This window comes from Bos mutus, chromosome 4 (genome assembly GCF_027580195.1).
Source record: "Bos mutus isolate GX-2022 chromosome 4, NWIPB_WYAK_1.1, whole genome shotgun sequence".
In the NCBI taxonomy this organism is placed as follows: domain Eukaryota; kingdom Metazoa; phylum Chordata; class Mammalia; order Artiodactyla; family Bovidae; genus Bos; species Bos mutus.
In genome coordinates, this window is record NC_091620.1 from 81,501,260 (window position 1) to 81,514,186 (window position 12,927).

Below are 12,927 nucleotides of genomic sequence, written 5' to 3' on the forward strand. Positions count from 1 at the left end.
CTAAATACAAACATTTTTAAGCCTCATACCTTCAAAATTAGTGTTCCTATCATAAATTTTTTCAAAAACTATTAAATTACAGTAGTCTTCTTTTCAGAGCCAATTAATAGTAAGTTTTAAACGACTTAGCCTATAATCTCCTATCTTTTGTTTTGGATCAAATGTAATTCTATCTACCCGAGCAGAAGATAACAAGGCACATGTAGAAGTTTCAAAAATCACATGTATATAACTCTATCTGACTTAAGATTAAAAAATGTTATTTTTAATAATAATTACATTTTTTATGCAATTGTGTCAAGAAGCATTCACAAATTAAAACTGTTTAATATCTTTTCCCCCAGTTTTCTCAATTGCTGACTAACATAGTTCTTTATACTACTTCTGTTCCTAAGTGGAATCCATGGGCCACCTGAGCCAAATCTCCTGAAGTAGTCCTTACTCATATAAATTTTAGTAACTATACCAATATAATTTTAGCAGAAATCTGGGATAGGAGAAGGAGAATCCGCCTTTTAAATAACCTGTTGGTGAATTCTTTTGCAAACTAAAGACTGAGAACCATCCTCTCATAACACACATAAATGATCACATGGGAGAGAGATTGCTAGACCGATAATGTTGCAGAATTTCCTTCTTATTGATGTATGGTGTGCTTTTTCTTACATTATACCTATTAAAATGTAAGAAATTAAGGTTATACATGTAGCTTCTAACTGTTACCATTTAATGAATGCCTATCCTTTAAAGTACACAGGTGGAGAGTCACATAAACAATATTGTGATTGTATGTTGTACTGTTTTCTGAGAGGTAATTTCAAATTGCTCTTCATATTGGATCATTCTTTCCAGTAGCATAACTTCAATTACTTAGAGACAAAAATCACTATTGTCCTAGAATATTATTAGACAACTAAGATTCATTTCTTCAGTTTTCAATTTCTTTAAAGAAACACAAATGTTGCTTAATAATAATGACTATTTTGCAACTTGTAAGCTGTTATAATTCTTCCTTGATTATCTAAAACAGTAAGACCTGAGTCAATTATTTAATTTCAGATAAAATGCTGTCTATAAAACATTAGTATGCATTATGGGTCACTTTACTTTGTGTGTTATGATCATCCAGTACCAATTTCTTTCTTAATTTCAACTCTAAGCAGCAATAAAGTGAGTTGTGGCTTCTCTATACAGTAACTTTATACAAAGTCTTATGAAAGAATCTGATTTGATCCTTATGTCCAATTCTAAAAGTTCCAGTTGTTGTGTTGAAGAATCCCTAGAGGAGGTACTTCCATAATGTCAACAGAAAATCAATCTTAATCAGTGTTGAGGTTTTAAAAACCACTCCTTGGTGGGGTCATATCTTAACAATATTTTCATTCAGAAACGGACATTTTAAAAAACAAAAATAGACACAAATAGCTGTACCATTTTGCTGTTTTGTCATATGGATTCTAAAAGCCAAATGCAGGTGTGTGCTATGCATTCCTGTCAGGGCAGGTCCAAATGTAAATAAGTTAGGATGTTTTTAACATTCCAGAAATAAATGGAATGTTTGGAAATTCTTATCAATTATAAAAGCATGATAACTTTATCTGAGTTTTAGGGACAAATTATTCTTACAAAGTTGTCATCTCTTGCTAGTTATATTAACAGTATGTGATACCAAAATGGTACACAGCTCTCATTAAAAGGAAAATCTGTTGAGAAAATAGAGTGATTATTTCAAGGTAGTACACTCATTATTTTCATACATTTGAAAATTTACATAAGAGGATAAAGCGTTTCATCGATTTAATCTATTATGTCACATAAAACACTTCATTTTCCTGATTTAAAATGTTTGATAAACCTACAAGCAGTGATAACCCACCCCTACTAAAATCAAAGGCAAAGGCAATAGTACTAGTCTAAGAGAAAAATGACCTGTTGAGAGCCTCCTTGACTGGTTCAAATCTCTGTTTTGCTCAAATTCCCATCCCAATTCAGTTAAACCTAGTATCTTTTTTGTTTTTTGGCCTGTTCATGCAGCTTGTGAGGTCTTGTTCCCTGACCAAGGCTTAAACTTGGGCCTTCTGCACTGAAAGCATGGAATGCTAACCACTGGACTGTAAGGGAATTCCCTACACCCAGTATCTTTTTTTTTTATATACTTTTTTTTTTTAAACTTTACATAATTGTATTAGTTTTGCCAAATATCAAAATTAATCTGCCACAGGTACACCCAGTATCTTTAACTGTTACTGTCTGTAATTAATTTTAACATGATGTTGCCACACTTGGTCTCTTGGTTACATGATTGATTTGCATTTTGAAGAATGTCATAAGGCCAAGCTCGTTTTTTTTTAAACTTACACTTTGTCACCAAAATTAATTCGGAAACTGATGCTAGTATTATGTCAAATAATTATGACAATAGCATTCACTTACATAGCTATTCTGTAGATATCCAGCCTATTTTTATCTATTTTTATTTATATACCCTGGGGAAATTATATGTGCAAGGCTTATTCAATCATGAACTCACACTCAAGTAGAAGAAAAAAGATATGGGTTAAATATAAGTATAATATGCAGGGGAAAAAACCAAGGAAGATGGAAAGGATACTATGGTTTAAAAGGATTATCTGATGAATTCATTTACAACATAAGGAATTCGATAAATTATAAATCACACAGAGTAATTTTTCACCAATTAGAAACGTTGAACTGGTGGTCTCACATGTGTGTCTCTTCTTTCTGCAGCCCTAGAATTCAGATTGTTGTTTAGTTGCTAAGTTGTGTCACTCTTTGTGACCCCATGGACAATAGCCTACCAGGCTTCTCTATCCATGGGATTTCCCAGGCACAAATTCTGGTGTGAGTTGCGATTTCCTTTTCCAGGGGATCTTCCCAACCAGGGGATTGAACCCATGTCTCCTGCAGTGGCAAGCAGATTGCTTTACCTCTGAGACACCAGGGAAGCCCTTAGAACCCAAATTAGAGTACCAACAAATTTAGCAAGCAGAGGAAGTTATAAATTCAATAAAGGATTGAAAAGAAAAAAAAACACTATTAGTTGCATTAAAAATTATGTATTTCTTTAAACATGTAAATTTAAATTTTGTTTATTAAAAGAAAAGATAGGAAAAGGCAGAGATTAGGGTAATATCCAAACTAGAAATGAGAAAAGCAAAAGCGATCAAATTCTGACAAAGAAGAAAATGAGTAAAAACTAATTTTCACAAGAAAATTCATTTAGGACAATACAGGTCATCATTATTCAGTCATCATTAAATATAAACACAATTACTAGAAAAATTTTCTTTAAAAAAAAAAACATTTTGGAAAAATACAACCACATAAGAAAATGTAAAAATCTGTTTTTCACAATTATTTCTTTTTTGCTTTTTTATCACAAATAATCCCAAAGACTTTTTTAAAATCACTGTATTCAGGAACCTAATTAAAAGTATTAATTTTCTGGGCTCAAAAATACATATGTACAATCTTAGTTTCTCAATAGCCACACATTATTAGACACAATATTATTTAATATTCATAATGTTTCTAGTTAAGTAGCAATCTGAAGAATTAAGTAAGATTTCTAAAATTATATTAAAATTCATAATATATCACTGCCACATATGACTTTGAATAACTGAAAAGATATTGCCATAGAACTAACTCTTTCTATAACTGTTATAGTGGTGATACACATGACTAATCATATTTTGCCTTAAGGTTAAATATCAGATGTTATGGTTTTATCTCTGAGCTATTTCCTTATAAAGACAGTGAGACAATCAGATGTATATTATATATAACATGATATATTGTATATTATATATGTATATAAATTGAAGGCATTTCTATTATATTACTGAGTTTATTACATAGAAAAATAGAACAAATAGATCCTATGGAGGCTTTTTATAAACATACTAGTCATTATTATGGATGCTCTCAGACCATTTCCATTTGTATTCCTGTGTTTTAAAAATATATTTTATTTTCAGTATACTGTAAGTATCTTCTAATGGCATAAATATAATGAAAGTTTATATTTCATCTATATTATTATTAAATGTATTAAATTCAGAAGGATGTATTTGTATGTCATTTATATATATTCATACTATGAAACCAATCACATTTTTTTAGTGCCTTAATGTTAATACCCAGAATATCAAAATTCACATCCAAATAGGAACAATTCTGATAAAGTATATGAAAAATAACTCCATTTTGATCACAATGCATTAAAATATATCCACTTGCCACCTAGTACACGTTAATAAAATACATTTATTTTAATATCAAATCATCAGGGCTTCAAAACAACACTCTAAAAAACCATTTAATCTTAAGAGGAGAGTAGGAAATGAAGGCAGTTTTACCCAAAAAAGGGATTCTGCTGTGCTACTCAGCATTTTTCTATCAATAAGCAATTTGCTTTATATAACATTTCAGCTGTAACTATAGCAACAATACCATTAAGGAAAATCTCAGAACTTCAGGCTTGCCTATTTATTTTTCTAAGTATTTTTTCTGAAGCATGATAATAAGACCTGCAGCAGGTTGAAAGTCTGATGTTAGACTTTAAATGGTAGAGAAGTGATGGTCCCCAAATCTACATGAGCAATTATATTTGTGTCAGAGAAATCTTAATATTATCTTAACATGAATTTTTCATTAAAGAATCAACTAGATTGATTCAGAAACTCATAAACTTTTTGTCAATAGAAGTGTTTAAGTAGATCCTGAGTGACCCCACTTAAAATTCTGTAAAGGAAAACCAAGTAATCAAGGGGATTGCTACTATAATGCCATTGACTTTCCTGGCTACCATGAAGCTTCTGAGTCAACAACAAAAAATTTACACATATTTTTGCTGGTCTGCTTATCTGTTTGTCATCCAGAATGTTATTTTTTTTAAAGCTGAGAAATAATTACATTGATAATTTGTTTAGAAGTCACTATTTTACTTACTGACAAATCCACAAATTGGCGAACAACATCACCTGCAACTTGTCGCTTTCTTCTATGCCCCCTACAGTCTTGGCATTAGGGTGTTTTATTTACCCAAGGCCCACATACTCTTCAACTTGACATTCTAAAAATCAGATTTTTTGCTTATTAAATCTCTAATTTAGTTACTTTTGTTACTTTTAAAAAGGAAAATGATTGAGTTCATGGTGGATTCACTTTTTTTCCTTCAGCTTACACAATAAATTGTTCAGACTACAAAGTCAAGATATTAAAAACTTGTAATCATTTATAAAACTACATTTGCAAGTGTGTGCAATAATGTGTTTGTGATATTTCTATTACTTTGTCCCTCCAAAAAATGAATGGGATTACTTTTGTTCCTTTTATAATCACTGAAATAAGAGTAACTCATAGTCAATATATATAACTGACTGGCTGAGGCTCTTCCTCATTTACTTCATATGTAGATATAAGAACTTTCTCAGAATGTATTAGAATATTAATATTTACATGAAAACTAAGAAAAAAACCAAGTAGATGATTTAAATATCAATTTTCAATGGAATTACTGATAGGTAGGGTAGAAAATCAATAATGAAAACCTGTACTATTAGGAACCTATATAGGGGTTATCATTCTTAGGTCTAAATTGATCAGTGGTCATGTCCTTATCTGGAGAAGGAAATGGCAACCCACTCCAGTGTTCTTGCCTGGAGAATCCCAGGGACGGGGGAGTCTGGTGGGCTGCCGTCTATGGGGTCACACAGAGTTGGACACAACTGAAGCAACTTAGCAGCAGCAGCATGTCCTATCCATCTCTACTTTTATGTTTACATCTGTAAGACCTGCCCCCCAATCCCATATCTAAATGCATGAAGTCTATTTTACTCTTTTGCTGTAAATTTCTATATAATGTACATTTTTGTATAATGTAAAGCTATATTAACAAACATTTCCATAAATAGCAAGATGCCAACTAAAATCATGTATACTATACCAGGGTGTAAAATTATAAAATAAAATTATTGGGATTATAATTGCACACTTTGATTGACATTTTTCTGTGTCCATTTTTCTTTGAATAAAGCAGGATCACTTTTCTAGTCACCTTTTCACTACAATTAATAAGTATTTTCCTAAACTAAGAAAGTAATCTCTGAGTGTTCAATGTTTTAAATACCATTACATAAATAATATATAAATACACATGCACTAATTAAAATACTTCTGAATAATTACAGTAATACAGTTTTGACAGAACTTGTTGAGGGAAATCAGGGGCTTAGTTTCCTTTCAGAAATATATGAAAATAATATGTATTTTATATTAAATATAAAAGAACTAAACAGGGTTTTTTTCCTTAAAATATCTTCCTTCCTTTCTTCTTTTTCTTTTCTATCCTTTTCTACATCCCTCCCTTTCTTCCTCTCTTTTTTTTTCTAACTGGTGAGAGAGAGACACAGAGAGAGAGAGAGAGAATGACCTCACTAAAACTGTTTTTGACTTAAGTAAGTTACCTGATTTGGGTTCAATCAGAAACATTAGTATACCTGATCACCTTCCAGTGTGATCAAGTATTCTGTTAAAAGTGTATAAAAGAAAACTCTAAGGACACAGCTGGTTTGTCACTGGTAACCAATAATAAACTGAAGTGAAGAGTAATCATACATATTTATGTTGACTTTAGCTAATTCAGCTCTAGAAAAAATGGAAGTCTCAATAAGACTTACCTGCAGATTCATGGCATTTCTATTTGTGATTAATCGTTCTAGTGTACTACACTTTAGGTTGATATTTATATGTTTAACATAGAAAATAAGCAACAGTTTAAATATTTATCATTTATATGGATACCAAATTTAGGTTTTTAATCAGTTCTTATCCCTCTGCTTTTATAGAGTTTATTTTATTATTTATTACAAGAGGTGTTTATTTACTTTGTATGTGTGGATAATTACATCAATGAAAAAATTCCTTTTTAGTGTAACTTAGTTACTAGTCAGCCCTTCAGGAAATGTGTGACTGAATTTCAAAATAAGATTTATTTTGAAGATTTTTAATACACCTCAATACAGTCATTTTATGTATGTTAAAATTACAAAGTTACACACATTTAGAAGACAGGTTATTTAAAGCATACGATAGCTGAATAAAGGGAGGAGCCTGGTGGGCTGCAGTCTATGGGGTCGTGGGGAGCCGGACATGACAGTGACTTAGCACAGCTGAATAAAACTTTATCAAACATTTTACAAGATAAATAAAAAATCAATCCCAATTTTAAACATAAGCATCATTGTGAATATAATATTCAAAGACAGAATAATCTCACAGGCTAGGGAGCCTGAAATGTACAGGAATAGGACTTATACCACTGGACAACAGAGAATGAAAACAGGTGATGGGTGTTAAACCCTCATATCAATACAATGCAGCAGAACATGGTGCAGTACTGGAAGTTCTGTGTGCAGGGAAGAATCAGTGTGTTGATTCTGCAAGATGTAAACTTTTCTAAGCTGAGCTGTGTTTCCCAGGATTCTCTTCTCCTTAAGTACATTATAATATAAAGTCAAATATAACTCCTCATTCAGTCAAGTGATGTAATTAAGGTAAGATGATAAAATGAGGATGAGGAAGGTAGCAACCTAAATGGAGTAGAATTTACTGTGGCCTATGACAGGCCAGATAGATATGGAAAACAGGAAAATGGACCAAATCTTTAAGGACAGTACAAACACAATTCACACCTGGATGGTAATTATCTGTTACAGTGTAGGCTGAAATTAGTAGGCATAAATAAAAAACATCAAAATCAAACAAACATTTAAGAAAGACTTAGTTCCTCAATATGGCAGTGACCAGAAGGATCTGTTTTAAAGCAAGTCATTTAAGTTGTTCTTTGTCCCATAGCCACTCGTAGACTTTAAGATTGAGGTCTAATATGTTGAACCTGAGATCCATTTATATTAAAAAAACAAATACACATAAATATATACATATACATCTCTTTCTTTTTTATAGGAATGCCTGCCTGTCCATGGGAAATTTTTGAATGGTTTGAAACAATCATTGATTATTAAATATTCTTATTTTATTAAGTATTTTATTTTTTATTGAAGGTTAATTACTTTATAGAATTTTTTTTGTTTTCTGTCAAACTTCATCATGAATCAGCCATAGGTATACATATATACGCTCCCTTTTGAACCTCCCTCCCATTTCCCTCCCCATCCCATCCCTCTAGGTTGATACAGAGCCCATGTGTGAGTTCCTGAGCCATAGAGCAAATTCCTGTTGGCTATCTATTTTACATACGGTAATGTAAGTTTCCATGTTACTCTTTCCATACATCTCACTCTCTCCTCCCCTCTCCCCATGTCCATAAGTCTATTCCCTATGTCTATTTCTCCATTGCTGACCTGTAAATAAGTTCTTCACTACCTTTCTTCTAGATTTTGTATATAAGTGTTAGAATACAGTATTTATCTTTCTCTTTGTGACTCACTTCACTCTGTATAATAGGTTCTTGGTTCATCCACCTCATCGGAACTGACTCAAATGCATTCCTTTTTATGGCCAATTAATATTCTATTGTGTATATGTACCAGAACTTCTTTATCCATTCATCTGTCGATGGACATCTAGGTTGCTTCCATGTTCTAGCTATTATAAATAGTGTTGCAATGAACAATGGGATACATGTGTCCCTTTCAATTTTCGTTTCCTCAGGGTATATGCCTAGGAGTGGAATTGCTGGGTCATATGGTGGTTTTATTCCTACTTTTTAAAGGAATCTCCATACCATCTTCCATAGTGGCTGTATCAATTTACATTCCCACGAATAGTGCAAGAGCATTCCCCTTTCTTCATACCCTCTCCAGCATTTATTGTTTGTAGACTTTTTGATGATAGCCATTCTGAACAGTGTGAGGTGATATCTCATTGTAGTTTAATTTGCATTTCTCTCATAATGAGTTCCAGAAAAACATCTACTTCTGCTTTATTGACTATGCCAAAGCCTTTGACTGTGTGGATCACAATAAACTGTGGAAAATTCTGAAAAAGATGGGAATACCAGACCACCTGACCTGCCTCTTGAGAAATCTGTATGCAGGTCAGGAAGCAACAGTTAGAACTGGACATGGAACAACAGACTGGTTCCAAATAGGAAAAGGAGTATGTCAAGGCTGTATACTGTCACCCTGCTTATTTAACTTATACGCAGAGTACATGATGAGAAACGCTGAGCTGGAAGAACACAAGCTGGAATCAAGATTGCTGGAAGAAATATCAATAACTTCAGATATGCAGATGGCACCACCCTTATGGCAGAAAGTGAAGAGGAACTGAAAAGCCTCTTGATGAAAGTGAAAGAGGAGAGTGAAAGTGTTGGCTTAAAGCTCAACTTTCAGAAAACGAAGATCATGGCATCTGGTCCCATCACTTCATGGCAAATAGATGGGGAAACAGTGGAAACAGCGTCCGACTTAATGTTTTTGGGCTCCAAAATCACTGCAGATGGTGACTGCAGCCATGAAATTAAAAGAAACTTACTCCTTGGAAGGAAAGTTATGACCAACCTAAATAGCATGTTCAAAAGCAGAGACATTACTTTGCCAACAAAGGTTCGTCTAGTCAAGGCTATGGTTTTTCCAGTGGTCATGTATGGATGTGAGAGTTGGACTGTGAAGAAAGCTGAGCGCCGAAGAATTGATGCTTTTGAACTGTGGTGTTGGAGAAGACTCTTGAGAGTCCCTTGGACTGCAAGAAGATCCAATCAGTCCATTTTAAAGGAGATCAGCCCTGGGTGTTCTTTGGAAGGAATGATGCTAAAGCTGAAACTCCAGTACTTTCACCACCTCATGCGAAGAGTTGACTCATTGAAAAAGACTCTGATGCTGGGAGGGATTGGGGGCAGGAGGAAAAGGGAATGACAGAGGATGGCAGGATGGCATCACGGACTCAATGGATGTGAGTTTGAGTGAGCTCCGGGAGTTGGTGATGGACAGGGAGGCCTGGCATGCTGCGATTCATGGGGTCACAAAGAGTCAGACATGACTGAGCGACTGAACTGAACTGAACTGAATAATGAGCAATGTTGAGTATCTTTTCATGTTTTTGTTGGCCATCTGTATGTCTTCTTTGGAGAAATGTCTGTTTAGGTATTTTTCCCACTTTTTCCTTGGGTTGTTTGTTTTTCTGGCACTGAATTATATGAGCTGCTTGTATATTTCAGAAATTAATCCTTTGTCAGTTGTTTCATTTGCTATTATTTTCTCCCACTCTGAGAGTTGTCTTTTCACTTTGCTTACAGTTTCCTTTGTTGTGCAAAAGCTTTTAAGCATAATCAGGTCCAAATTGTTTACTTTTATTTTTATTTCCATTACTCTAGGAGGTGGGTCACAGAGGATCTTGCTTGGATTTATGTCATCAAGTGTTCTGTCTGTGTTTTCCTCTAACAGTTTTATAGCTTCTGGTCTTACATTTAGGTCTTTAATCCATTTTGAGTTTATCATTGTGTATGGTGTTAGGAAGTATTCTAACTTCATTCTTTCACATGTAGCTCTCCAGTTTTTCCAGCACCATTTATCGAAGAGGCTATCTTTGCCCCATTGCATATTCTTGGCCCCTCTGTCAAAAATAAGGTACCCCTAGGTGTATGGATTTATTTCTGCACTTTGGTCTTGTTCCACTGGTCTATATTTCTGTGTTTGTGCCAGTCCATACTGTCTTGATGACTGTAGCTTTGTAGTATAATCTGAAGTCAGGAAGGTTGATTCCTCAGATCCATTCTTCTTTCTCAAGAATGCTTTGGCTATTTGGGGTCTTTTGTGTTTCCATATGAATTGTGAAATTTTTTGTTTCAGTTCTGTGAAATACGCCATTGGTAATTTATAGGGACTGCATTGAATCTGTAGATTGCATTTGGTAGTATAGTCATTTTCACAATATTGATTCTTCCTATCAGGAACATGGAATATCCTTCCATCTGTTTATGTCATCTTTGATTTCTTTCATTAGTGTCTTATAATTTTCTGTGTATAGTTCTTTTGTCTCCTTAAGTAAGTTTATTCCTGGATATTTAATTCTTTCTGTTGCAATGGTGAATGGGATTAATTCCTTAATTGCTCTTTCTGATTTTCATTGTTAGTATATAGAAATGCAAGTGATTTCTGTGTATTCATTTTGTATCCTGCAACTTTGCTAAATTCACTGATTAGCTCTAGTGATTTTCAGATACTATCTTTAGCGCTCTTTATGTACTGTATCATGTCATCTGCAAATAGTGAAGGCTTTACTTCTTTTCTGATCTGGATTCCTTTTATTTCTTTTTCTTCTATGATTGCTGTAGCTAGGATTTCCAAAACTATGTTGAATAACAGTGGTGAAAGTGGACACCTTTGTCTTGTTCCTGCTCTTAGCAGGAATGCTTTCAGTTTTTCACCATTGAGAATAATGTTTGCTGTAGGTTTATCATATATGGGCTTTACTATGTTGAGGAAGGTTTCTCCATACTCATTTTTTTAAAGAGTTTTAATCATAAATGGGTACTGAATTTTGTCAAAGGCTTTTTATACATCTATTGAGATTATTATATGATTTTTATCTTTCAACTTTTCAACATGGTATATCACATTGATTGATTTGTGTATATTGAAGAATAGTTGCATCCCTGGAATAAACCCAACTTGATCATGGTGTATGAGCTTTTTGAGGTGTTGCTGAATTTTTGAGGTGTTTGCTAAAATTTTGTTGAGGATTTTTGCATCTATGTTCATCAGTGTAGTTTTCTTTTTTTGTTGTTGTCTTTGTCTGGTTTTGGTATCAGGGTGATGTTGGCCTCATGGAATGAGTTTGGAAGTGCTCCTTCCTCTGAAATTTTTTGAAAGAGTTTTAGAAGGATAGGCATTAGCTCTCCTCTAAGTGTCTGACAGGAGAAGGCAATGGCAACCCACTCCAGTACTCTTGCCTGGAAAATCCCATGGGTGGACGAGCCTGGTAGGCTGCAGTCCACGGGGTTGCTAAGAGTCAGACACGACTGAGCGACTTCACTTTCACTTTTTCACTTTCATGCATTGGAGAAGGAAATGGCAACCCACTCCAGTGTCCTTGCCTGGAGAATCCCAGGGATGGGGTAGCCTGGTGGGCTGCCGTCTCTGGGGTCACACAGAGTCGGACAGGACTGAAGTGACTTAGCAGTAGCAGTAGCAAGTGTTTGATAGAATTCTCCTGTGATGCCATCTGGTACTGGGCTTTTGCTTTTTGGGAGATTTCTGATCACAGCTTCAATTTCAGTGCTTGTAATTGGGTTGTTCATAATTTCTATTTCTTCTCTGTTCAGTCTTGGTAGATTGAACTTTTCTAAGAATCTGTCCATTTCTGCTAGATTATCCATTTTATTGCCATATAGTTGTTCATCATAGCTTCTTATAATCCTTTGTATTTCTGAATTGTCTGTTGTAACCTCCCCTTTTTCATTTCTAATTTTGTTGATTTGATTCTTCTGTTTTTTTTTGTTTTTTTTCTTCTTAATGAGTCTGGCTAAAGTTTTGTCAATTTTGTTTATTGTCTCAAAGAACCAGCTTTAGTTTTAGCAATCTTTACTATTGTTTCTTTCATTTCTGCTCGGATCTTTATGATTTCTTTCCTTTTACTAATTTTCATTTTTTTCTGGTTCTTCTTTTTGCAGTTGTTTTAGCTGTAAAGTTAGGTTGTCTATTTGATGTTTTTCTTATTTCTTGAGGTAGGATTGTATTGCTATAAACTTCCCTCTTAGAACTGCTTTTTCTGCATTGCATAGGTTTTGAGCTGTTGTATTTTCATTTTCATTTGTTTATAGAAATTTTTTGATTTCCTTTTTGATTTCTTCAGTAACCTGTTGGTTATTTAGAAATGTGTTGTTTAATCTCTGTGTGTGTGTTTCTTACAGTTTTCTTCTTGTAATTGATATCTAAT